General features: G+C 37.6%; 1 long non-coding RNA gene across 2 annotated transcripts in view; it reads left to right on the top strand.

Moving 5' to 3' along the window:
- The window catches only part of LOC103659821, a 173,443-nt gene that overhangs the window by 49,953 nt on the left and 97,445 nt on the right, over nucleotides 1-26,045 (top strand). For both annotated transcript variants that reach the window (XR_005837524.1, XR_005837518.1), the window contains one exon: nucleotides 25,748-25,819. This is a non-coding gene — a long non-coding RNA (uncharacterized LOC103659821). The remainder of the gene's footprint in view (nucleotides 1-25,747; nucleotides 25,820-26,045) is intronic.

The raw sequence follows: 26,045 nt of genomic DNA, 5'->3' as shown, positions 1-26,045 counted from the left end.
GAGTTTATTGCGTCGCATTATAGCTATAGTGTTTTAAGTATGATAATGGGTAACATTCTGCAGCTTGTGAGCTGCTGACTACAATGCATCAGTAATCCTGGGCATGGAGTTCAAAGGGCAGAACGGTGGAGTTTAAGAGTGGAACGGTGTCGACAAGGGCTAGATACTGTTTTCTTGTATTGCTTTATATGTCTGTTCCAGTGGTGCTAATTAAGTGCTTCATATAACACTGAAGAATATCTGTAACTGGGTGCTGATAAATTCTGGCTGCCATGTGTCTATGGAACACCTGGGTGGCTTCAACTAAGCCTTTTATTTTTCTTAAGGCTCCGGTTTTTCCTGATGGAATGACCATGGCTGTTCTATTACAGGTGCTCAGCTCAGTACCAGATTAATTAAAACTTGTTTAATTAATAAATTTGTTAACAAATAAGTAAACTCATAAAGTGAAGAGCTTAGTTTAAGGCCACGCTGTGTTGCAACCTCCAGAGTTCACATTCTGTAATACTTAATGCTAGGACAGAGATTCTCGCCCAGCCGCACAACCAGATTAACATTTATAAAATGCATTTTAGAATAAAACCAGAAGATGGCAATAGAGTAACATAAATCTAAACAGTAGAAACATTTTATGTAGTTTTCTGTAGCCTTTGTCCTTCAATATGCTTACATTGACTACTTCTCCAACCTTTGTCTCAAAATTCCTGCAAATAGCTTGTTATGCAAGTGGACTGAAACGCATTCTTTTAAAAAAAAATAAGCAAAGAAAGTCAGTGACAACAAAACCTTACATAGTATCAGCATTCTCTTGTTCTGTGCAAAAGAATATCCAGGACCCTTTCTTAGCCAGGCAAGTTTTCATTTCAAAAAGTTTAAGAACACAAGAGGGAAGACTCTGGAGAAAACACACAGGAGAGCAATCAAGAGACTTGCATGTAATTGCTTTCTCTTTCATTTCTGAGGTGTAATATAACATAATCGTTATGTACTTGGGCTTGCTGAAAGATTTGGGTTCCATCCTGATTTTACCGTCTATAGGTTCTGTGATTATGGGCAAGTTTTCTTTCTGAAATTTAATTTTCTCTTCTGTAAAACAGGAGTAATAATAGCTGTTATCTTGTGCTGATATGGTAAGGATTAGATGAAATAACATTTAGCTCCGTGTCGGGCATGTAATAAGAAGCTAAAGAAATGCTAGCTATTCTTCCCACTAAATTTGAATGGAAGAAACTTGCTTTGTACAGTTGACTCTTGAACAACACAGGTTTGAACTGCACAGGACCACTTATGTGTGGATTTTTTTTTCAATAAATACAGTACAGTACTGTAAGTGTATTTTCCTTATGATTTTCGTAACATTTTCTTTTCTCTTATTGTCAAAGTACAGTAGATAATGCATATGACATTTAAAATATGTGTTAATCAACCATTTATGTTAGTGGTAAGGCTTCCAGTCAGTAGGAAGCTATTAGTAATTTAGTTTTGGGGGAGTCAAAAGTTATATGAAGATTTTTGACTGCATGGACGGGGGCCGGGGGGGGCGGTCAGTACCCCTAACTTCCACATTATTCAAAGGTCAACTGTAGTTTAAAAAAAAGTTCTACCATTAGATTGTGTCACACATTCTTTGTTGCTTCCTAAGTATGTAATTGAAACAAAAGAAATAAAAATTTGCAGGAACAGGTTGCATGTATCTCTTTATGGTGGACATTAACTACTCCCATTATGTCAGAACTAGGTAGAGTCTGGTGTTTTTTTATTTAGAGTGTTTTCCTTTCTTTGGCAGATACATTATCCTTAACACAGTGCATTCAATCTCCTCTAATCCGTTTGTCAAGTAAATGCAGGCTCATTTCCACTCATTGATGATGTGATTATAGCTTTATAGAGCAGGACTGTGTGAAGTGATCGTATTTGTGTCAGTGATGGTAGTAAAAATATCAATAAATGGAGATCTTTCCATTGCTGGACCTTAGCTATCTGGTACTATATAGGAATAGATTAAGTTTTGCATTTTAATTTGCATAAAATAACAAACTGCATTCAGATCAGCAGAGCGGCTCCAACCTATAACTTGAAAGAGAGAGAGAAAGACAGAAAGGCAGAGACAGGGACAGAGGCACAGAGAGAGAAATACCATTAAGGATGACTTGCCTTCACAGAAGCTGTGAGTCTGTAGAGAGAAATGAGCACCATCATTGATAATTTCTTTCATAACAGTCAAAGTAGAGAGTCAATGAAATTTTGTACGTAGAATTATCCCATTGACTGCCTTTATAGACGTGACATTACCTGTATCCTGTTGTTTTTTCCTCTCTTTGAAATCCAGTACCAATAATTGATGTTAAGTGCTTTCCATTTAAATACCAAAAATCTACCAAGCCAGAGGTTTTAATTTTTGGCTGCACATTACTGATACTTGAAGGTTTTAAAAATGCCAGAGTCTTATCCAGATTTCTTAAATTAGAATTTCTACAGACAGGAATATAAATTATTTTTTAAAAAGAGTTTCCAGGTGATTCTAATACGCATTTAGGATTGAGAACGACTGAACTAAGTATTATTAGTGAGTGTGAATTAGTGAGACTAGCACGTCTAGCTTGGTCCTTTTATTAATTCTCATCCCATGTGTTCCACTTTCCTCAGCTTTCCCTCCTGTACCTTTCAGCAGACCAATCCTACTTAACCAGATCTTGTTCATCTGATGGGATTTCCTCAGTTTCCCTCCTTTCTATTCTCCACTATGCCTCTACTTCTCAAATCCGGTTCTCTTCCCTTGTCTCAAAGGCAGATGTGTCCTTTTTTTCTCCCCCAAGCTCTTCTCCTCCACTTCAAACTCTCCTACTTCCTTCAGGACCAAGCTCCTTCAATGATTCTCTTGCGTCTTGAATTTTCAGTTCAAGCTCTACAAACTTGGAGTGTCCCCTATGCCAGGAGCTAGGGCTACAAAGGAGAATGAGATAGTTTAGTGAGGACAGTCAAGAAGCGGAGACAAAAATACAGACCTAGTTATACTGTGGTGTGATTTGGACAACAAGGGAAATATGCAAAGAGCACAAGTAGCAAAAAAGGAAGGTGATTGCCATTTTTTTCTGTACCTAATCCCTTCTTTTCTGGAAAAAAAAAAGTCAGTTTTGCATGATTCTAAATGGCAATTACTTTTTCTTGATGTTGAATTAATTGTCCTTTTCTTCCATGTCTTTTCTTTCATTGCCATGTTTCTTAAAAGGGTAACTTATATTTTATGTCTTTAGTTTCTTAACCTTCTCTTGCATCCGTTTTTACTGCTAACATTTTCTAGACAGTAGCCTGCTTTAAAATAAGCGGCCTTCTCAAGAGTATCACACATATTGAAACTCTCACTTTTGTTGGCTTCTGTGACATTACGTTCCCTTCATTCTCCTCCTGACCTCTCTGAAAGTCTTTGTCTGTTTCTTACTTAGGTTCTTCCTCTTCCTTTCATCCATTAAATAGGTGCTCTTAAATCTTCTGATCTAAAACTTCTGTCTTGGGTGCCTGGGTGGCTCAGTCGGTAGAGCATGCAACTGGACTCTTGATCTTGGAGTCGAATGTTTGAGCCCCATGTTGGGGGGTAGAGCTTAAAAAAGAAAATCTTAAAAAAAGAAATAAAACTTCTTTTTTCTATGCACTCCTTACCTTGAAGGTCTGATTGAAAGATTACTCCTATCTAGGAAATCAATCTAAAATTTGGATTTCTAGTCTAATAAACCATTAACACAATGAAGGTGGGAAACAGTATCTTATTATTATTTTCTAATCCCTAGAGCTAAGTATATTTAAACACATCCAGTAAGTTTTAGATCAATTCAGTTTGACAAACTCTCAGTATTCAGTTCTTTATTTCTAATTGTCTGATGGTTATTTCTACATGCTCTCAAAAATTTATTTTGTCCTAAAGTGATCTTTTAATTTATTCTCCTAAATTAATTTATTCACCTTTTGAACACATATGGACTGAATGATCACCAGGTACCATGTATACTAGCCACAAGGGATACATACATTGTTGAACAGAGATGATGTACTCTCCTTTCTCATAAAGATTACCCTCTAAGGGGGTTTCTGATTTATTACAATACTGTTAATCATTTTTTAGATATCTAGGCCCAAGAGAAATAATAACTGATTTCTTCTCATTCATTTGATTAAGCTTTAATACTTTTGCCTTCCTGATGGCTCTAGCATCGCTGGATTGTTGTGGTTCTCTCCAAATTGCTTTTCAATGTCTTATTGTTCTAAAAATATTCCTAGAGCCCCACTCTGAGCATTTCATGTTTCTGTTTGAATATCTTCAGTGGTTTTCATTTCTCTTCTCTGCTCCAATACTTTCAGTGGGTCAGAACCCATAGGCCAATCTGTGGGGTCTTCTTCAGTAACATCCCGCCTCCCTTGACAGCATTTTCTTGTGCTACTGTCTTTTAGTACACACCTGTTCCAATCAGAAGGGTCTCTTTGGTGCTCCCTAGGCACACGTTTCACCTTTTTTTTTTTTTTTTTAACCTCTGGGCCCTTGTTCTTTTTTTTTCCTTTCTCTTGGGCAGTTTATTTAGTTTTTTATTCTTTTGATTTTAATTTATTTTGTTATTTAAATTCAGTTAATTAACATAAAATGTATTAGTTTCAGAGGTAGAAGTCAATGAATCATCAGCTGTATATAACACCCAGTGCTCATTACATCACATGCCCTCCTTAATGCCCATCACCCATTTACCCCATCCCCCACCCTTCTCCCCTCCAGCAACCCTCAGTTGGTTTCCTATGATTAAGAGTTTCTTATGGTTTGTCTCCCTCTCTGACTTCATCTTATTTCATTTTTTCCTAACTTCCCTATGATCCTCTGTTTTGTTTCTTAAATTCCACATATGAGTGAGATCATATGATGATTGTCTTTCTCTGACTGACTTATTTCACTTAGCATAATACCCTCTAGTTCCATCCACATCATTGCAAATGGCAAGATTTCATTTTTTTAATGGCTGAGTACTATTCCATTGTGTATATATACCGCATCTTCTTTCTCCATTCATCTGTCGATGGACATCTGGGCTCTTTCCATAGTTTCGCTGTTGTGGACATTGCTGCTACAAACGTTGGGGTGCAGGTGTCTGGGCCCTTGTTCTTGCCATGTGTTCTGTGAGATGTGGCCTCTTCTCCTTTTCTTATTTATTGGCTACTAATTTATTTATATTTATATTTACATAAATATATTTATATTTATATTTATTTATATGCCACTCAGTTCAGCTCAAATGCTTCCTTCTTTCTGATCCCCTTTGCCTCTGTACAACATAATGTCCTCTACTTGGAAATTGCTATGAAGATTGCTGTTATCATTTTCCCCCCTAGAACTTTGTGGTCACCCCCTACTGCATCTATAATATATGTCTGTACTTATTTTTTTAATAATAATTTTTTATTATGTTATGTTAGTCACCATACAGTACATCCTTAGTTTTTTTTTTTTTTAAAGATTTTATTTATTTATTTGACAGAGAGAGAGAGAGACAGCCAGTGAGAGAGGGAACACAGGCAGGGGGAGTGGGAGAGGAAGAAGCAGGCTCATAGCGGAGGAGCCTGATGTGGGGCTCGATCCCATAACGTTGGGATCACGCCCTGAGCCGAAGGCAGACACTAAACTGCTGTGCCACCCAGGCGCCCCCATATCCTTAGTTTTTGATGTAGTGTTCCATGATTGTACCTATTTTTCTGGTAGCAATATGAATATATAAGACCAACAGCTCCAATTCAAGTATTTTCTACAGACATCTCCTTTTATTGCTCAAGCTCAATAAGTTATTGCATATTTTTAGGTATTTCTATACTTTTTAATAAGAGGGATAAAGTAAAGAATGTACATTGCTCATGAAGAGACTGAGTCACAATAATGCAGTATATGTGTTGTTTTAATAATCTGAATTCATAAAGTTAGAATTGCATTGTGGGCCTGTAATGTTCCATGTAGTCAATTAGTAGTATTTTTAGTTTACTTATTATTTCCATTTGAAATTAGTAGGTATTAAGAAGCCAGCATGTACATTGAAGTGTTCAAGAATAAAGGAGTATGATATCTGCAACTTAGTCCCTTGCGTGTGTGCATGAGAGAAAATGATGTAGAAGTAAATGTAGAAAAATGTTAATGAGTACAAACATAGTGAAGAATACATGGGAATTCTTTATACTATTCTTGCGACTTTCCTGTAGGCTTGAAATTGTTTCATAATAAATTTAAAAAATTAATCTGGGACATAAATATCTTTCCTCTAGTTCTTTGTGTTGAAGATAATGCCCAAATAAGTTCCCTTGAATGTCAATTAATACGATTTAAAAACTTTTTAAAAAAGATTTTATTTATTTGAAAGAGAGAGGGAGTGCACGTGCACACATGTGAGTGTGCACACGCACACAAGAAGTGGGAGGAGAAAAGGGAGAAGGAGAAGCAGACTCCTTCCTGAGCAAGGAGCCTGATGTGGGGCTTGATCCTAGGACCCTGGGATCATGACCTGAGCTGAAGGCAGACGCTTAACAGCTGAGCCACCCAGGCACCTGAAAAATCTTACAAATTTTAACTCTAAAATTTCTTTTAAAATTCTTTAAAACTCGGGGCGCCTGGGTGGCACAGCAGTTGAGCGTCTGCCTTCGGCTCAGGGCGTTATCCCAGCGTTATGGGATCGAGCCCCACATCAGGCTCTTCCACTCTCCGACTCCTCTTGCTTGTGTTCCCTCTCTCGCTGGCTGTCTCTATCTCTGTCAAATAAATAAATAAAATCTTTAAAAAAAAATAAATAAAATTCTTTAAAACTCAAATTTTAACTCAAAAGAGTAATGAAACACGTTTCTTTAACATTTAAAGATAACTTGGATGGCTATTGTATTTTTTGTATCATAAGTAAACAATAAATATTTTTCAATAAATAGTGGCCATCTACTTTGTGCCATCTACTTTCATAGTGCTGAACATAGTCCCTGCCCTTAGGAAGCTTACATTCTGCTGTGGGAGGGAGGTGCTGAAACAAGTAATGAATAAATGATGGTATATCTGAAGATGGTAAGACTTAAAGGGATAAATGAAGCAAAACAAAAAGGTTAGGTGGTCAAGGTCGGGGATAGGGTTCATCTGAGCAGAGATTCAGGGGAAGTAAGGCTGTGAGCCAAGACTGTAACCAGTGAAGAATTGTCCATGTAGGAGAATAACAGATATAAAGACCCTATGTGCTTACTATGTTCAGGAAACAGCCTGGGGACTGGACTAGCAAGAAGAGAATGTGAAAAAAGGAAAATGATTAAGGGATGAGGTGGGACAATGTAAGACCTTATAAGATATTGTAAGGTCATTGGCTTTTACTCCAAGTTAGCTGGAAATGGATTGGAGAGCTTTAAGCAGGGGGTAAGATAATTTCACTTATATTTTTTAAAAAGATCATTATGGCTGTGTTGTGGAGAACAGATTATAAGATGGGTAAGAATGGAAGTTGGTAGAGGAATTCAGAGGCTATTGCTATAATCCAGTTGAGTTATGGTAGCTTGAAAACTAGGGTGCTAGCATTAGAGGTGGTGTGAGAAGAGGTCAGAATTCGAGTCTATTCTGAAGATAGAGTTGATAAGATTTGTTAATAGATTGGATGGGACAAGTGAGAGAGAAAGACCAATCAAGGGTGATTCCCAGGTTTTTCACTGAGATGGGGAATACTGTGTGAGGAAGAGGCTTTGGAGGGGGAAATCCGAATTTTATTTTTGGATATGTCATGTTTGAGGTAACTGTGAGACATCCACATGAAGAGGTTGATCAGAACTTAGATATATGAGCCTGGAGTTCAGGGGAGAGAACTGGCCTGGAGAATCAATTTGGGAATTATTAGCATATAGATGGTATTTAAAGTTATAAGACTGGATGGGATCCCCTAGGAAGTGAATGAAGAAAAACCAATGACTGAGGTTATGAGAACATGTGAACTTTGAGGAGATAGAAGGGAAACCATGAACGTGCAGAGTCCTGAAGTAAGTGTTTCAAGGAGGAGGAGTGATCAATTTTGTCAAATGCAACTGATCCATCAATTAAATTGAGAACCGAGAATTCAGTTATAAAGTGAGGATTAAGTATTGCTGTGATCAGAGCAGTTTTGTTGGGGTGGTGGGAGTAAAAGTATAGTGGGTTCAAAAGGGAGAATTAAAGGTGAGGAATTAAAGACAATGAGTGGAGGCAATGCTTTATAAGTTTCTCTGTAAAGGACAGCAGAGAATGGGGGAAGAGCTGGAGGGGAGAATGGGATCAAGAGGGTTTTTTAAAACATGGGAGATATTATAAGTGTGTATATTGACAGAAATGATCAAGTAGAGATTGAATATTAATAATGCCAGTTGTGGAGAGATTGTAGAAGCTATGTCCTTGAGGAGCCAAGAAGTGATGGAATCCACACACAAGTGAATAAGGGGGCCACAGCCAGTTTTTCCATAGTAACTGGAGAGAAGACAGAGTGTATGGGCACAGAAGCATGTAGGCTTGTAGAAAGGTGGGGAGAGCTTATGGAAGCTCTCTCTGGTTTATTCTATTCTGTCAGTGAAATAGGAAGCAAGGGTATCCTCTGAGCGTGAGATGAGGTCGGAAGTGTTCCAGATTTGAGAGAAGAGGAAAAACTGTGAATAATCATCCAGAAGAGAGAGAAAGTAAATGCCTGAGGGAAATGTAATAGTTTTGCTAAACCAAGGGCATGTAAGTCATGAATTTAAATTGAGACCAGTCACCAACACTGTTTTTCCAGTCACTCTCAACTGTGCAAAGTGTCACAAAGTAGGCTGAGTGATGTATTTCACCAAGGATGAGGTTTGGACATGTGAGTACTATAGACAACAAAAAGGGTGAGGAAATTGAAGAGGTCTGCAGGAGTGTAATTATAATTGTAAATCATGGAGGGCACCTGGGTGGCTCAGTCGGTTGAGTGTCCAACTCTTGATTTCAGCTTGGGTCATGATCTGAGTGTCCTGGGATCAAGCCCCAGGTTGGGCTTTGCACTCAATCGGGAATCTGCTTGAAGATTCTCTTTGCCTCTCTCCCTCTGCCCTTCCCCTTCTGCCCCTTCCTCTGCTCTCACTCATGCATGTGCTCTCTCTCTTTAAAATAAATAGATGTTTAAAAAAATTATAGATCATGGAAGCTAAATTGGATAAAGTGTGAAGTGAAGACATGAAAGGGTGAGAGACAATGGAGAATCAAATGGACATATGATCTGTGGACTGTGGAGTTGTTGGGTCAAGCTACCAAAGAGGGTGAGGTGGAAAGTTAGGGAGTGCTCGGATGCAAAGTTAGGGAGTGCTCAGAAGTTGGAATTTGAGATTTTGGAGGGTGTATAGTGATTGGTAATAGCAATGTCTGAGGGCATGACCATGTGAGTAGGTGGCTGAGACAGGGTTAGAGGACAAGATCTTTGGCATGGAAAGGACCAGGACACTGTGAGGTCAAAATGTTAGAAGAATCATTTGAATGGATATATGAATCCTCAATACTTGTGACAGCGAGTGACCTAGGGATCTGTAGATGACTACAGCAAGGAGGGACAGCAGCTGACATGGCTTGATAGCAAGAACTTAAAAGCTGGAGTATTCTAGGGTGGAGGGAGAATGTTCTGGAAGTGGCTCACCTTATCTCTAGACCTTGCATAGGTGATTCAGTGTGGAAAGAAAATAGGTATTACTTGCAGGGAAATAGAGTTCTCAGGGGAAGGTCAAATTTCGGTTAGAGCAAGAAGACGAGGGGAGCTTAAAGAGATTGAGGATATACTTTCTTACCTCCCCCGCCCCCCCAACTGTTCAACGCATTTTCTTTTAAGAGATTAACAGTTGTTCATTCTACCACAAACTGTTTTAAGAATGTTGCTGTCCATCATTGCTACATTAACTTCAGACGAAATGTTTATGAAGTAACCTATATTTTCCTCATGAAGCACAGATTTTTGTCAATAGAAAGTTTAGTCAAATTAATAAACTGTAATGTAAGACACTGAACCAATTTATCTAGAATGCTTATGTAAGAACAAGATTTTTTTTTTTTTGTAGCTAGTCAGATGTTCTGAGCGTAATTATCTGAATAGATAAAGAATAGTATTACTTAAAATAAGACAGGAATAATAGGATCACGTCTGATAAGTAGTCGCCTCGTCTAAAAGGACATGTTTTTCTTACCAAATGAGGATACACATTTATAATTACATGGACTGACTTTCAAAGGAGACATCCGAAGAATGATGACTTCTTTTGGATTTAAAACTCAATTTGATGCACATAACAAGATGGACCTCAAGGAAATTATTCTGAGTGAAAAGAGCCAATCTTGTATGATTCCATTTTTATGACATTCTTGAAATAACACAATTACAGAGATTGAGGGTTGGAGATTTGGAGAGGAAGTTTTGTGGTTATGAGATAGTTTTCTATTTTGATTATGGTAGTTTACATAAGGCTACACATGTGACAAAGTTTCATAAAACCACATGCACGTACACGCACACACACACATAAATGTGTGACATCTGAATACGCTCTGTGGAATGCACTAATGTCAGTTTCCTGGTTTTGTTATTGTGTAGTAAGTGTGCAAGATGTTCAGTATTGGGGGAGAAAGAATGAAGGATTTGTGGCACTTCCCTATATATTTATTTGCAACTTCAGGTGAATCTACAAATATAGTTTACAAAAGTCCTGCTAGGTCTCCAAAGAAACACACACACACACACACACACACACACACACACACACACACAAACATATCATAAGAATCCGTGGATGCCTAACTCAGAAATGAATAGTGAGTTGTGTAAGAACTGTATCCAATTGAAAAGTAACACAAAGAACCCTTTTCTATTTTCATGCCTTGTTTAACACGAACAATTGACTGATATTCCAGTTGACTTTCCAACATTTAACAGACTAGGAAATTGCTTTTAATACTTTCTACGCATTTGTCTTATTAGTTCATCATTATCTAGCTTCCCCCCCTACATTCTTGACATAATTTTCATTGGAAATGGGTTCCATAAGCTCTATTATGTTTATCCGAAGAATTGTTAATGCTTCCTTTTAGTAGGCGATGATAGCAGTGTAGTCCATTGTTTTCCTTTTGCCCTGACTCTATGGAAGTTCAGAGCTAGTATGTAAGAAATACAAAAAGATTTACGTACAAGAGCAAAAGGAATTATTTTCATACATCAGTAAATAAACCAGATAAATATATTCTTTTAAGATATTATTTATTTGAGAGAGATTGAGTGAGCGAGAGAGAGCGAGCATGCAGGGGGAGGAACAGAAGTGGAGGGAGATGGAGAGGGAGAGAATCTCCAGCTGAATCAGCACTGAGCCCGCTCTCAGCCTGACATGGGGCTGGACTTGGGGCTCTACCACAGGACCCTGAGATCATGACCCTGAAGTCATGACCTGAGCCAAAACCAACAAACACTCAACGGACTGAGTGACCTAAGCACAACATTAAGATAAATGTTATCTAAATGTCGTTAGAAGTAAATGAGGAGTACTCTTTCACTTACTCTGACTGGTTCTTCTGTGGCCCTCTCAGTTTTAGTTTTTCAGTAATTAACTGTACTTTGTTACCATCTCTCATGCACAAGCAGCCTACCTCTTTGCTCAACACTCTTTCAACTACCAGAGTACCTCTTTTTAGGATAATTTATGTCTCTTTCATTTCTCTAATCAGCTTGAGGAGAAATGAGAAAGATATCTACAGCAAGTCCTAGGAAAGAACCCAGATTTTCTTAAGGCAATATATTACTCTATCTGTTGGCAAGACTAAATTCAAGTATTTGATTGATTCTGTTTCTTTAAATCGTCATACTCATGGCACCCTGCTCAAATTCATATAGCCAGTTGACATGGATCCAGGGCTTGGCACTGCCCCTTCAGTGCTCTTTCATATGTATCATGAGGTTGGGAGATGAATTGTTTATACACATGCACATTGCTGACATTAGCAACTCGTGTAATAATTTTTAAATGAAAGGAATAATTATCCTTTGAAATTTAATTGTAATAAAAGTGCTCCTTGAAAATGTGATGCAGTAATGGGCAGATATATGTATATATGTCTTTTTCTCTATTTGTATATTAAAATAATATCTCATTTTAGTAAGAATCATTACATGAAGAGCCTGTCATTATAAAATGTTTTCTAAGTCCTTGTGGATAGCAGATGGTAACAATGATTTACATTTATCTAGTGCTTTTATAGTTTCTCAAATATTTTCATTTGGTATTCATAACAACCACGTGAAATAAGCAGAATGGATTTTGCCATCATTTTATGGCTTAGAAAATTGGCCATGGCCAGAACCAGTGGCAATGCTAGAGTTAGAACCCAAGTCTTTTGATGTTAAATTTTGTTCTCTTCTCATGAAATCAAAGTGTTTCTCAAGCCACCAAATGTTGCCTAAAGACTTGTGGAGGAACAAGCTTGTATCTCTATGCTCCCTACCACCCCTGTGTCGAGGACTGGCCCATCTTAAGGGCAGAACAATGCAAACCTAAGGTGAATGTGGGCCCTGGGAGTGTAGCTAATATCTGACAATATTGATTTATTCTTACTTCAATTTATGGATCAAAGTATTATTCAACCTATCAAATATTATTTTATAAATGATTTTGTGAAAAATTACATCAAGCATTAAGACACCGTACAGGACTATTTAATGACAGTAGGATTGTAGCTTCTGTCTAAGGGATACTAATCTATATCTGATCATATCTGGTAAATTAGTGGAGAGGGATTTCCAGAAGCTCCTTTGCACAAGGACCCAGGGGCCTTCCGGGATCAGTCGTTGAAGAAAAATGGAGTTGTGCACAATGCATTTGATTAAGTAGGAAAGCCATGATTCTTGGTTCTGAGAAGGTGGAGAGAAGGGTGATTCTGAAACTGTGTGGCGTCTGTCACTTGGTTTGGTTCCTTGCCCCACCCCCACTATAAATAGATGCCTGTGTCCTAGGCTGCTGCCTTGTAGCACTGTTGTGCAAACTAGGGAAAGGCACCTCCTTTGGTCAGATGTAGCCCCAGGAGTACAAGGCTCAGGGGCTCAGCAAGATAATGTAGCCTTTGTGGGAAGAAAAGGGCTCTTCGTCCTCCAAGGAGATTTAGTCTCTCACCAATAGCTTGGCCAGAAGTGTCTGCACTCGACTCTTCATTTGGGCACAAACTGTATTCTCTTATACAGTTACCCATACAGGCCCTATCTGGGGAGGTTATAAAATCATACCTTAATAAGAACTAATTTCATTTAGACTATAGAATATTGACCGTATCAGCAGCAGTGTGTAGGGACCCTTAAATAGAACTTAACATAAGGGGAGAATGGCATTGTCTCCTACTTTTAAATAGAAAACTGTGTTGCGTTGACAATTAAGAGACTTCAGTGACTCAGTGGGGGCAAGGGATAGTGGTGCCAGCAGACATGGCCAAATGCAGCAGATGCACAGGGGCAGATTGTGGGTGTCCAACAGACAGACTGGTGCCCAATAGGTGCCTGTGGAAAATGGCAAGTACACAACAGATTTGGTAGTATTCAGCAGGTGCCATCAAGCTAAGGTGCATGGTGCTTTATACTAGGTGCTCAGTTAGGCAGTGGTGGAGGTCAGCAAGGATTTGCATGCACATCTGTGAAAAAGACCTGGGGACTTCCAGAAACATTTGCTGGGGGCACAGTGAGGCAGTACCCTGTGTAGGAGTTTAGAGGTATTGCCTTGACAAGGTGGGGAGTTGGGGGGAGGAAACATTAGTGATATCTGGGTTTTTACGATTACTGCCTGCCCATCTGTTCCCACAATCTGGTGAGAAGCCTGGAGTAACTCAGGTTACACAAATAAAACATTAGAGATACACTCCTTAATGCAGCTCATCCTTAATATTTTGCTTGAGGTCAAACATTACAAGAATTTTAGAAAAAAATATCTGGTCCAATTTCATTCTTATAGGAATATTATATTTTTCTTTTCTGGGAAAGAAAATTTGATAGGCTTAGTACTTTTGTACAAGCCACATCCAACTGATCCTATAATTAATTCTTAATATAAGAAGGAATGCTCCTCCACACCCCATAAATAACCTTAATAAAAGCAAGCCAGCTGAACAGGTGCAAATTGACAAGGAGGTGATGGGGGGGACTCATTGCATAAGTGATGCACGAATAATAGGCTTTAGAATTTAACTGACTGGTCAAATTCAATGAAGAGGAAAATGACTTTTTGGGAGGTGAGAAAATCACTTAGAAAAGTTCTTTTGGTATTTGGTTGAGTAATTAATTTTGCAGAGAGATGCGCGCCACAGTGCAAAGGCGCCAGCATAGCTGCACAGCCATCATCGTCATCTTCGGGGAAGGAGGTAGGATAGAAAGAAATTGTAGTCCCAAAATAACCAGGCTTTTGAGCGGGCTGGCCTTGATGGGGTGCAAGCGGGAGACATCTTCATTCAGCCTCACTAGTCTTCTTGAGTCTCTCTGTTGACGAGCTTCCCTCCTGGATCACATCCTCCACTTTTGATAGATTTTCCAGTCACTCTTACACAATAAAAACATTCCTGTTACTTTCAGTCAGTATATTAAAGCATTTCTTAAAGGCAGATACAGCACTCTTCCCAAGAAAAATCGTACTAAATATAGTTTTCTCCATCTCATTACATAAAACATGAGTGGTCTAGTTAAATGAACAAGGAAATTGGAAGTTGTGAAAAATGATCCCTTCACTTGTTGACTTTGTCCCCTGTCCGAGGCCATGTGCATTGGATCAGAGGAGTCTTCCTAACAGAGACCACCTCCGGTTATCAATTATTTAATGGTTGTCCTCTTCCAAAATAGCAGTATTAAGAGAGAACCACCAGTGCATTTGCTTTACATAATTAGAGCTTGCAAGGTGAGATAATAAGCGTCAGTAATTAAGTAAATTGGGACTTTTTCCTTGGAGGAGGAGAGCTTTTATCCTACTTTTTGAAACATGCTAATCCCACTTCCACTCTCCTCCACTTCAAAGGCTTGGGTCATTGCAATGACATTGTCAGAGAGCTGCCTGCTGCCCGTCCTGCAAGCTCAGCTCGGCTCTGTTGCTGTATACCACGCAGAGTCACTAGATACCAACTTCAATTCTTCCTGTTTTTGGATACAGGCCATTGTCATGCCTTTATAGGTATTTGTTAAGATACCCATTCTTATTTTCCTTTCCAACATTATTTTATCCCTGTCAGTATAGTAACACGTATCTTCAGGACAATCGACAACCAGGTGACTCCCTGAATGTTTGTAATTAAGGTAAAAACCACCATAGCTCATGCCCTAAAATGTTTTGTTTTTAAAGATTTTATTTATTTATTTGTCAGAGTGAGAGAGAGCACAAGCAGGGGGAGCGGCAGGCAGAAGGAGAAGAAGGCTCCCTTTGAGCAAGGGTCCCAATGTGGGACTCGATCCCAGCACCCTGGGATCATGACCTAAGTCTGAAGGCAGACGCTTAACTGACTGAGCCATCCAGACATCCCCATGCCCTAAAATGTTTTATATTCAATTACAGAGAGACCTTTTGGAGAGAATTCATCACAAATATTTAAAGAAAAGTTAACCAGAGAAATTAGAGATGGTTGCTGTGATATATATTACCTTCTAGTCGTATTTATATGATATGGTATATTACCTATATAATATATATGTATTACCTGAAGCAAAACTTACAACATAGAACCATAAGCTGCTTGTGATCATCAGAATAGTAGCCTACACTTACAGAGTAATTACTGTCTATGCCAAATGCAGACAAGATCATGAAATCCTCACCATTCCTGGGAAGGTGGTTTTATCCCTGTTTTTATAGAAAAGGAAACAGAAATTCAGCAAGATTAAGTGGCTTCCCTGTAATTTCATATCTAAATCTTTCTGGCTTTTTAGCCCATAACCTTCTAACACAACAGCCTGCCCAAAGAGCAAAACAAATGCAAATAACTTTCCTTAGTACTTTATAAAACGGTAAGCAAGCCATCATTTGTTCAGTAAATATTTAATTTATATTTATATATTCTACCTCATTCCAGAAAGGATGAGGAAGCTTATCGAAGCAAGCATTGTAAACTGAATAGGCTATCAAACTAAAAAACAAAACAAAACGAAACAAAACAGTAGGTACAGGGAAAATAAAAGCAAAATAGGTGAATCAAAAGAGATAAAGTTACTATAAAGTGTGTACAAAGCTGTATTGCAAGTGTGGACCCAAAGACTCACATAATAAAAGGAATGTTCTTTGTCTTTTAGTCACAGTATTTGCGTTATACTAGTTTCCAGTATTTCAACATGTTCTTTTACTTTGTAATCAAATATCTAGTCAACCAACACAAGCCTATGGAATTGAGGCTGACTTGCTGCTTTGGTGTACTTACTAATTTCCATCTTTGTTGATTTGTTTTAAATTTATGGAGTCCGTGCTTTGTATCAATATTATAAATATTTTCAGTTTTCAGTTTTGAACTCTTTTTTATAGAATATGTACAAAATGCAATAAATATTCAAATAATTCCAGAAGGACAGAGGTGCAGGCAGTCCACTGCACAAACTCAGATAGTGTTGCTGGCCAAGGGTAAACTGTTAGTTTGGTAGGAAATGACAGAGAGACAGGTGGAAGCAGCCATTTGACTAGTGGCCCAAAACCAAAACAAAAAACAAAAAGCAAAACCAAAAAAAAAAAAAACAAAAACAAAAAACCCCACCCCATTAATTTAGCATATGAGAAGTGGTTAAATTCACTCAATAGTGATTAAAACAGTAAGTTGCGCAAAAGTTGAACCTCAAAGACTCATACACAGAAACTCGTCACAGAATCCTTCTGGCACAGTTGCCGAAAGTGGGTTGCAAATGTGTCTGATAGATCATGGAAGAGAGAAAAAAAAATCAGTTACAGGTTTTACAGTGTCATGAAATTAGAAAAAAATCCATTGTCCAAGACTAGTTTTCAAAGAGAAAACCTATGTATATGAATCCTTAATCTCTCTCCCTTTAAGAGTCAAGAGGATGCCATTTTGGAAAGATATCGTCAATGGGGGTAATTGTTTCTTATTTTCTACAATCTCTCTAATATAAAGTACAGAAATTTGTCACAAAGACAAGATTGACTTCTAAGCCTACCTAGGAGTCTGGAAACAAGTTTGTTTTAGGTACAGATTTTTTAATTTGTATTTAAGCTTAGCATAGTTCGAGAGAGAAATAACACACGTGAGCAGGTGATGGTGCCACAATCAAGGAAGGATGGCTTGGGATTTTAATTCAGTCCTGGTTATATATAGGTTATTATGAAGGGACTTTCAAGTGCCAGTTTGGTCTCTGAAGTAAGGACACCCACAGTAAGAGAGTCCATTTTATCCTCATTATTACTCTTTTGAGGGGTCTTCATAATTTCTGTTATGTTATTAGGAGCCTTATCAATTTGATTTTTTTTTTCAGTTGGAACAGGAAAAAATTAGAATTTTGGTTGTTTATTAAACTTCAGCTAATTCTCTTTTTATCTGGGTTTAGCAAACTCAGCAAATAATATATGTTAAACTCTTAGCCTAAAGCCATGTGAATTTCAAGGGAAATTAAATCTGTTTCTGATTTAGTTATACATTACTCATTGAATTATTATTTGGTAGAAAATGCTTGATGTCCAGAAAACTTATGAGCCATTTTATCATCTTTTTATTTGATCCAGGAAGTTGATTTTCATGGATAGTAAATAAAGTTTATATCTGGAAAGATGAAACCATGAAGTCTATCAATATGGTTATTATAGTTTATGCCACCAGTCTTTCCAAACAGACTGATACGGCTTAAAGTAAAAGCACTTTCCATAGGGCAGTTAAAAATAAAGGTAAAAATTGAGATAAAAAAGTTGTAAAGAAGAGAAAAAAATCATTATATCGGGAGAACTGTAAAATATATTAAGTTTGTTCTGAGCTTCCTGACTGCCAAGGCAAAAGGCAAATCAAAGGGTTTTACGTGAAAGCAGTCAGACACTTTCATCCTGGACAGTGCACACATCACATTATGAGAGCAAAAGCTAAGCAAAGAAACCAACAAACCTGGAACCCCTTGTTTAGCAATAGATCTCAAAAGATGTGAAAACTTGAGCCTTCTTGCAAAGTACTTCCTAACAGAAATGGCTTCCTCCCTGTCTTTTGAAATCATGGGAGAAAATTGCTGTGTTTTTGTTTTGTTTTGTTTTGTTTTTTAACCATAAAAAACTAAAAAATGAAAACTGGGTAATTTGGTAGTTATGTGGAAATTTTCATTAAATATTGAATTTTTATATGGATACCTAGTCCTTTTAAAACCTAAACTTCCTTGCAATCTCTTTTGCAAGTAAATTGTCTTTTAAAAGTGTTTTCATTGCCATGTCTTCTTTTTGACATTAGTTCTACCATTATGTGATTTCAAAATTAAAGGAAACATTTATTTTGTTTTTAATTACTAATTACAAAAGCAATGTACCCCTGCTATAAAAAGTCAAGAATGCCTACATAGGGTAAAGATAACACACAAACAAACAAAAATCTCATTATTATACAAATATATAAAATCTCATTATGTCTACATAACGATCAACAGCGCCTCTTTCTTTATCTTTTGAGTGTGTGTGTATATTTTGTAGCATAAAGTTTTATTGTGTTTTATTTGCTAAAATTGATAGAACTTGAAATTGGAATATTGAGATAAAAATAAACTGCAGAGATGCACTAATTTTACTGGATTAAATATTGGTAGGTTTTATTTGCCATGTGATGTTCAGGGGTTACAACTTAAGGAATTTGACAGATAAATTCTGAACTCATACGTTGGCAAGGGAAAATATAGGAGTAATTTGGATTACTTGTCAATGGAGAAGAAACCCTTTTTGGAATTAAAAACAGGAAATCATTGGGTTAACCTGTACTGAGTTTTTTCTCAGCTTTCTCTGGTCTTCCCTGGTCTTTGTGTCTCCAGCCCTCCCCTTCCCTTTGTGCTCCCCATTTCCTCTTCCCTACTTTAGATTTCTCTATAGCATTATAGCCTTCTAACTTCCTATATTATTTATTTATATATTTGGTTAATTATCTATTTTCCCACCAACAGAAAGTAAACTCTGGAGGACTGCTGTATTTTGATGTGTTGTTCATTGGTGTGCCTAGATAGAACAGGGCCCAAATGAGCAACTTTAAAATGTGGTCAGTTCAGTATGGACCTTATAATATTTGACGTTATTGAAAGGGACTGATTTGATGAAGAGAACTCCCTAGACTCTCAGGAGCCGCAAATTCATGGCATGCACGCTGCTACTTCCCCATCCTATCTTATGGCAGATTTCACAACAATTCTTCTTCTTTTTTTTAATCGTTTTTTTTTTTCTAAGATTTTATTTTTTTATTTTTGCAGGAGAGAGAGTGAGTGAGTGAGCACGAGGGGAGGGGAAGGGCAGAGGGAGAAGCAGGCTCCCCACTGAGCAGGGAGCCTGATGTGAGACTCAATCCCAGGACCCTGGGATCGTGACCTGAGCCGAAGGCAGACGCTTAACCATCTGAGCCACCCAGGCACCCACAACAATTCTTTAAATGCTAATCAATCACAGCATTATTTCCTATTGAACTTGGACACAACTACATAATGTTGGTTAAAAAAAGTGTTCCAGACAAACACTACCAATCAAAAAGATTTTGTGCCCATTTGCTGTCTTCTTCTAGAAGGTGGTTATATACTTCAGGGTTATCTTACCTATAATTGTAGGACTTTTAATTTATTAATACATTCTTACGTTCATTAATTCATTAATACATTGACTAAACTTTTAGTGAATTTAGTACCTGTTGAGTTTTGTTACTCACCTAAACATCCAGGATACGAATGTCAGTAGGATATGTTTTTTACCTTCAAGATTAAGGGAATGGAAGACATTAGAGATAGTTCCATTCATCTATTTACTCATGTTTTTAAAAATACTTATTTAGTAATGGTGCTGGGAAAATTGGACAGCTATATGTAAAAGAATGAAACTTGGGGCGCCTGGGTGGCTCAGTTGTTAAGCGTCTGCCTTTGGCTCAGGGCGTGATCCTGGTGTTCTGGGATCGAGCCCCACATCAGGCTCCTCCACTGGGAGCCTGCTTCTTCCTCTCCCACTCCCCTTGCTTGTGTTCCCTCTCTCGCTGGCTGTCTCTATCTCTGTCAAATAAATAAATAAAATCTTAAAAAAAAAAAAAGAATGAAACTTGACCACTCTCTCACACCATACACAAAGATAAACTCCAAATGGATGAAAGACCTCCATGTGAGACAGGAATCCATCAAAATCCTAGAGGAGAACATAGGCAGCAACCTCTACGATATCGGCCACAGCAACTTTTTTCATGACACATCTCCAAAGGCAAGAGAAACAAAAGATAAAATGAACTTGTGGGACTTCATCAAGATAAAAAGTTTCTGCACAGCCAAGGAAACAGTCAAAAAAACTAAGAGGCAGCCCACGGAATGGGAGAAGATATTTGCAAATGACATTACAGATAAAAGACTAGTATCCAAGATCTATAAAGAACTTCTCAAACTCAATACACGAGAAACAAATAATCAAATCAAAAAATGGGCAGAAGATATGAACAGATACTTTTCCAATGAAGACATACAAATGGCTAACAGACACTTGAAAAATTTTTCAAAATCGTTAGCCATCAGGGAAATTCAAATCAAAACCTCATTGAGATACTACCTTACGCCAGTTAGAATGGCAAAAATTGACAAGGCAAGAAACAACAAATGTTGGAGAGGATGTGGAGTAAGGGGACCCTCTTACACTGTTGGTGGGAATGCAAGTTGGTACAGCCACTTTGGAAAACAGTGTGGAGGTCCCTCAAAAAGTTAAAAATAGAGCTACCCTATGACCCAGCAATTGCACTACTGGGCATTTACCCCAAAGATACAGACGTAGTGAAGGGAAGGGCCATATGCACCCAAATGTTCATAGCAGCATTGTCCACAATAGTTAAATTGTGGAAGGAGCCGAGATGCCCTTCAACAGATGACTGGATTAAGAAGATGTGGTCCATATATACAATGGAATATTACTCAGCCATCAGGAAGAATGATTACCCAGCATTTGCAGCTACATGGACAGGACTGGAGGAGATTATGCTAAGTGAAATAAGTCAAGCAGAGAAAGACAATTATCATATGGTTTCACTCATTTATGGAACATACGAAATAGCAGGGAGATCGGTAGGAGAAGGAAGGGAAGAATGAAGGGGGGGGTAAACAGAAAGGGGAATGAACCATGAGAGACTATGGACTCTGGGAAACAAACTGAGGGCTTCAGAGGGGAGGGGGGTGGGGGATTGGGATAGGCCGGTGATGGGTATTAAGGAGGGCACGTATTGCATGGAGCAGTGGGTGTTATATGCAAACAGTGAATCATGGAACACTACATCGAAAACTAATGATGTACTGTATGGTGACTAACATAACATAATAAAAAATGTAAAAAAATATTTAGTGCCAACCATGTGTCAGGCACTGTTTAACACTCTGGGAATAGGGATATGTTGTGATGCAAACAAAGGATTTTGCTATATTATACATACCATAATAGATCAGGGTGCTATAGGCTACACATTGGTGGGTGTTTGTGGGTGGATGACGTGAGGAAAGGTCAATGGAAGAGGTGATAAGTGACCAAAGTCTTAGACGATGTGAAATAATTTTTCTAAATAGGAACTTTCATAACAGTTTCATGAGGTGAGGATTATAATAATAACCACCATTTTGTTTATATAGATTTTACAATAAATAGCTCTTACATAGTCACTCTATGTTGCCTCATTTAATTCACACAGCAGGGCTTCCTAAGTATGTTATTTTACATACAATATAATCAAAGTTACCCATCTAGGATGTGATGGAAAGGATTGAAGCCTAAGTCTGAGCTCTTATGCACTGTACCATTTAGCAGGATTGTGAGGAAGAGTAATTAAGAAGAAATACCAGGAGACAAAACTGAAAAAGTTCTTAAAAGGTCTTGTGTGTCTTGATAATCTTGGAATTTTATCCTCTAGGCAGTGGGAAGTTATTGAAGATTTAACCCAATACTTCATATAAACCCAGGGGATAGTACTAAAGAAACCAAGAAGAAAAATATGCAGGTGTTTGCCACGTGCCAAATAAGTTACATTCTTAATTTATTTTAATTCACAAAATAATCCTTTTTAAAAGATATTTTGTGGAAGACAAACTTGAGACTTGCAAAGGTTAAGTAATTGCCCCAATGGCCACGTAGCTATTGCTGCTACAGAGGTAGGCATGGTAGGTTCAGACCTAAGCCTTGCCCTGTCCTGTACGGCATCCTCAATTCTTCCTAAGAGCATTTAACCGATGAGGGTGGAAAAGTAAGCAAGAGTAAGTCCGTGTTTGCTCTTTGGACATTTCTGCTGAGGTGTAGTTCAAATGAACCTCACTTGTCGTCATCAAATATTACCAGTAAGCACATTTTTATACAAGTTATGGGTGAAGTCTTTAATATATATTTTTAAGTCTAAATATATTTTTGCTTTTCTCTTTTAAATTCACTTTTTTTATTGTACCACCAGGCATTATTGATTCTCACCTCTACTCTTCTAATAGCGTTAAACTTATTGTCACCCTACACAATGAACATTAGGAGATGAGTTGATTTTCTCCTTCACAGGTTGGAGGAAGACAATGGGTAAGGATAATCTTTGTCTTTTTGAGGATAGAAAGAAAAACCCAACTTATTTGCTACCGGAATTTCTCTTTGCCACCTATGTGATTACTGACAAAGGAATTTACTGCTATTTTTTTTTTTGAAGATTTTATTTATTTATTCAACGGAGATAGAGACAGCCAGCGAGAGAGGGAACACAAGCAGGGGGAGTGGGAGAGGAAGAAGCAGGCTCATAGCGGAGGAGCCTGATGTGGGGCTCGATCCCATAACGCCGGGATCACGCCCTGAGACGAAGGCAGACGCTTAACCGCTGTGCCACCCAGGCGCCCCTACTGCTATTGTTTTTTAAAAGTTCAAGAAGATGAGGAGTATTTCTACTAATTTTTTTTTTTTTTGAGTAGTTCTGGGCAACCTCAAGATCTGTCCCTGAAAAGTCTGAGCTTTGTCCCTTCTCACAAGTCCACCTCTATGTGCCCGGGGCTTACTCATCAAACTGTAAAATTGAGATCTTTGCCTGAATTACTCCATTATTTTGTTCTTCCTTAGTTTCAGTGACCTTGGTAATTTAAAGGAGCGTAACTCTTTAGTCTGGACTCCAGATACTTGCTGTTTAATCTCCTCTTTTCTTTTAGGGTATAGACATGGTTTGCTAAATAAATCTATAGATTAACAGTTTCCACTGGACTTAGAATTTAAAGGAAGATATTCTTTCTCCATTCTATTAAGTTCCAAGTTATATTTGCCAGTATAGAAAGAGACACGTAAATATAGTTAGAAAAAGATATACTAAGAGTTCTTTTTGATGTAATGTTTCTTGAGAAATATTACCATGAAGTCTAAAAAGTCAATTTTTATTTCCCCAATTTAATAGTCATTGTTTATTTTATTCATAGAGGAGAATAAATTAAGTTCCCGTGCGTTAAGTTTCAAATATACTTTGAAGCCCAAAATGTATATTACATTTTTTCAGGAAGGTAACTTGAAGGTAGTTAAAAAAACAAACTTGAAAGTATTTGCTTATGCAGCGTGGGCTTTCGAAAGTTATTTTTAAAGACTGAGGAATTAAGCACCTGTCGTTTTTGCCAGCTGGTGTAGATGTTAAAAATTACTGTCACTCTTCCACCCGCTACTCTATTTTGCACCTGCTACTACTTGAGTTATGGGCATTTCACACATGGTAATTTAATAAGGTTAAGTCCCATGGTAGTGTACAAGATGTTATTCCACTGGGGAGTTAGAGCAGTTTTATAAGGTCTTGAGGGAAAAGCATTAAAGCTGAAGCTTGAGACTAAAAAGTTAGTACCTTGTAGACATTACATTTTTCTATGTACATTCTGAAAAATGTTAAAGTGTAGATGATGGGAAATTTCATTACATATTCAAAACAAAAATGAGCCTTTTATGATTGGATTATTTATACCAGTCAACTTCTCTACACGGTGACATTCATCATTTTTACACAAAACATTTTTTTATCGCCTAATGTGACAACCAAATATAAATATATATTGAAACCTAATGCTGTTCAATATGGTATTCATGAGCCGCATTTAGCTACTGAAATCAATTAAAAATTTAATTTCACAGTCACACTAGCCACATTTAACTAGTGGTTACCAAATAGGACAATGTACATATATATACATTTCTGTTTTTACTGCAAATTCTATTGGACAGTGCCCTGAGAAATTTCCAAATCCTGATCTTAGGCAAACATGACCTCGAGAATCTTGAGACCATGGTGAATTTTCTTTAAAAGAGAGATTGTGATCTCTCGACATCACCTTGGCTACAAAAGCATAGGTCAAAGTGGAAGCTGTTGGTTACTGGAATCTGAGTGACCTTGGCTCAAGATGGAAGGAGCACATTGACCCGAAGTGCCCAACATCAGGAAAAAGTTCCATTTTCCAAAAATGGAGATTTTATAATCCTATATGTTATGGATATCTTTTTAGGGAGTGGGAGAACTATTTATCACTTTCTTCTGCATAGTTGACTCTTACAAAAGTTCTGCCTCTGTTCTAAAGAAAAAGTGATACATGATAGCATTATGAGATGGCAAAGTAAGTTCACACTCTGAACTTTTCTATCCATTGGTCTTACCATTTAGGACATGTATTAAGAGACTGACCCTAATTCAGGGATATGGACATGCAAAGTAGCAGGGATCATAGCAGGAGAGAGAATACTAATAGACAGGAGCTTGAGTTCTGAGTAACAATCTTATCTGCAGAGGTGTTGTTTTTTTTTTTTTTTAAAAGTAACTGCTGAAAGGTCACTTTAAATTTGAACCTTGAGGACATTCAGTGAGAACGAGCAATAGCTTATTAGGCCCGTTTTCTTATGAATAGGACAGATTGTCACTAGAAGTGATAGGTCAAGCCATGTCTACGATGATTTACACAAAACTGAGAAAACCTGCTTTAATCTTAAATTACCTGGATAGTTTATATTAAAATGTCTCTGAACCTATCTGAATTTCCTCAGTTCTCTATCTCACTTTTTCAGTAACATGATAATGATTTGGTTTGTTATTTCTATGTAGACTGCAGTGATTTATCCTTTAAAAGTTTACAATTCATCCATATTCTGTACAGTAACAAAATAATTGAAAACTTAAAAATTACTTTCTCTAAGCAAGAAGATAAAAAACACAATGCAACTTGAACATTCCAGACTGACCAATATTATTTATTGATTTAGTATTTTAAGGATGTTCATTGACCCCTGGTGGAAAATGGAGAGTGGTGCTTGAATTTGAGGTTGTCAGTATTTTATCCTTCTCGTCTAGAGCAGGAGACCCTTGATTTGTGTGGTATGAATACAATTGAGAGAGGAACATGAAGTATATAAAAATTCAGGGAGTCCTTCCAGTCTAGAACGGTCCATGTTGTTTTGTTGTCTGAATGATGGTAAGCAGGTCTGGACAGTAAGTCATGGGTGTTATTGCAGTAAGTTTCCAGCCAGTCTTCGTAAACAATGCTTGATCTGTAAAGGAAGAGGGAAATTGAGTTAAATGTTGATTACATCTTTTCAGAGAGAAAGCTGGGGAGGAAATAACGTGAAGTGCAAAAGAAGAAAAAGCACAGAACGAACCAGCACTTCGAAGGTAAGCCGTTTCCTACTTGTTATAATCTAGTTGCAAGTGCTTAACTTTGAAATGCGATAACCTGGTTTAATAGAGCAGTATTGTTAAAAACTATATCAATTATTCAAAGAACTTAGGCTCATACTTTTATTAATGTGATGTTCCAGCTAAACTCATTAACTAGTCTCTGGCTTGTTGAATCTCCACTGCATAATTACAGTACAATCAAAGCTAAGGGTTATAGATG

Source organism: Ursus maritimus, unplaced genomic scaffold (assembly GCF_017311325.1).
Source record: "Ursus maritimus isolate PB19 unplaced genomic scaffold, ASM1731132v1 scaffold_1, whole genome shotgun sequence".
Taxonomy (NCBI): domain Eukaryota; kingdom Metazoa; phylum Chordata; class Mammalia; order Carnivora; family Ursidae; genus Ursus; species Ursus maritimus.
Note: the sequence above shows the minus strand (reverse complement) of the source record. Positions and strands in the feature narration are given on the sequence as shown.